Source organism: Silene latifolia, chromosome X, assembly GCF_048544455.1.
Source record: "Silene latifolia isolate original U9 population chromosome X, ASM4854445v1, whole genome shotgun sequence".
NCBI classification, from domain to species: domain Eukaryota; kingdom Viridiplantae; phylum Streptophyta; class Magnoliopsida; order Caryophyllales; family Caryophyllaceae; genus Silene; species Silene latifolia.
In genome coordinates this window covers 153,773,084-153,774,952 of record NC_133537.1, presented here as the reverse complement: position 1 = coordinate 153,774,952, position 1,869 = coordinate 153,773,084, and the positions used below count along the sequence as shown (strand labels likewise).

General features: G+C 40.1%; 1 non-coding gene across 1 annotated transcript; it reads left to right on the top strand.

Annotated features, from left to right (window-relative positions):
* Positions 1 to 1,438: 1,438 nt before the first annotated feature.
* LOC141624196 (small nucleolar RNA R71) lies at positions 1,439 to 1,545 on the top strand. The gene has a single exon (XR_012534006.1). It is a non-coding gene; the product is annotated as a small nucleolar RNA R71 (small nucleolar RNA).
* Positions 1,546 to 1,869: the final 324 nt, after the last annotated feature.

The window sequence follows — 1,869 nt, the reverse complement described above, 5'->3', positions numbered from 1 at the left end:
CATTTAGAGTGTGATGTTGGTGAATTTAAGCTCTCCCATCCCCAACCTTTTACTCACCGAGTACGGCATGACACTCACACTAGCCCCTAGATCACATAAAGCTTTGTTGATCGTTGTGTCGCTAATGGTACACGGTATTGAGAAGCTTCCTGGATCCTTTAGTTTTGGAGGTGAACTCCCTTAAAGTATTGCACTACTCACCTTAGTGAAGGCGATAGTCTTAAGTTTCCGGATTGACTTCTTCTTTGTGAGGATATCTTTCATGTATTTCGCATAGGTCGGCACGTGATTGAATAATTCCGTGAATGGAATTGAGACTTCCAAATTCTTCACAATTTCCATAAACTTTCCAAGTTGATCATCAAATTTGGGCTTGGCTTGACGACTTGGAAAAGGAAGTCTAGTCACAATGGGCTCCTTCTCCTTGACCTTGTCTTCATTTTTCTTTGAACTTTCTTCTTTTGATGATTCTCCATCTTTGGAGTTTTGCACAATTTCTTCCTTATCACTAGCTTCCACAACTTCATCCTCAACTTGCTTCTTTGGTGCTTCATACCTTGTACCACTTCTCAAGTGAATGGCACTAACCGTTTCATGTCTAGGGGGATTACTTTGAGGTGGTAATTGCCCCTTTTGTCTTTGTGAGCTTGAAGATGCTAGTTGAGTCAACTGTGTTTCCAACATCTTGGTGTGAGCTAGAATGTTGTTGATGGTGGTTTCCTTTGCTTGACTATCTTTTTGCATTTGAGTGAAAAATTCTTGTTGATTCTTTTGCATTTGGAGGACCGCTTTTTGGACATCAAAACCTTGGTCATTTTGGTGATTGTATGGATTTTGATTTTGGTAACCTTAGTTTTGATTGTAAAAGGGTCTTTGATTTTGGTTTCTCATGGGTGGTGGAGTGTATGTTGTTTGAGGGTTTTGAACATTTTGGCTTTTGTATGAGAGATTTGGATGGAATTTGGTGTTTTCATTGAAATAGTTGGAATAAGGGGTACCACTCTTGTATGCTTGGAAAGCATTCACTTGTTCATTTGTTCCCCTACATTCACTTTGGTCATGTCCCAAAGTTCCACAATTCTCACATATCCCACTTGGGATTGATGAGGATGCCGTCATGGCATTAACATGATGCTTTGGTGATTTTGAGACTTCTTCAAGTCTAGCCATAGTTTTTTCAAACTTCAAATTGATTGTATCAATATGAGCACTAAGTTGAGCACCCAATTGAGTAACGGAGTCCACTTCATGCTTTCCTCCTCTAGTAGCCTTGCGAGGTCTACTATATTGTAAGTTATGGACCGCCATTTCCTCAATCTTGTTCCATGTTTGATTTTCATCAACTTCGGTGAACATTCCATTTGATCCCATATTGAGAATGTTCCTTGAATCTTCATATAAACCGTTCCAAAATTGTTGTACCAAAAACTATTCGCTAAGTCCATGGTGAGGACATGAGCGACAGATTCCCTTGAACTGCTCCCAAGCTTCATACAAAGATTCTTCATCCCTTTGCTTAAAACCCGTAATTTGAGCTCTTAGCATGTTAGTCTTTTCCGGTGGGTAGAATTTTTTGTAGAAAGCTAGAGCCAACTTCTTCCAAGAATCTATTCCGAGAGTGGCCTTATCAAGGCCCTTCAACCATTGTTTCGCGGTGCCGATTAGAGAAAAAGGAAATAAGACCCATCGAATTTGGTCTTGAGTAACACCGGTTTGAGAGATTGCATCACAATAGTCGCAAAATGTTTCCATATGAGAATGAGGGTCTTCACTAGGCATCCCCCAAAATTGGCTCCTTTCGACTAATTGGATAAAGGCGGATTTGGCAATAAAATTTCCGGTTAGATGTTGTGATGTAGGAGTACCATT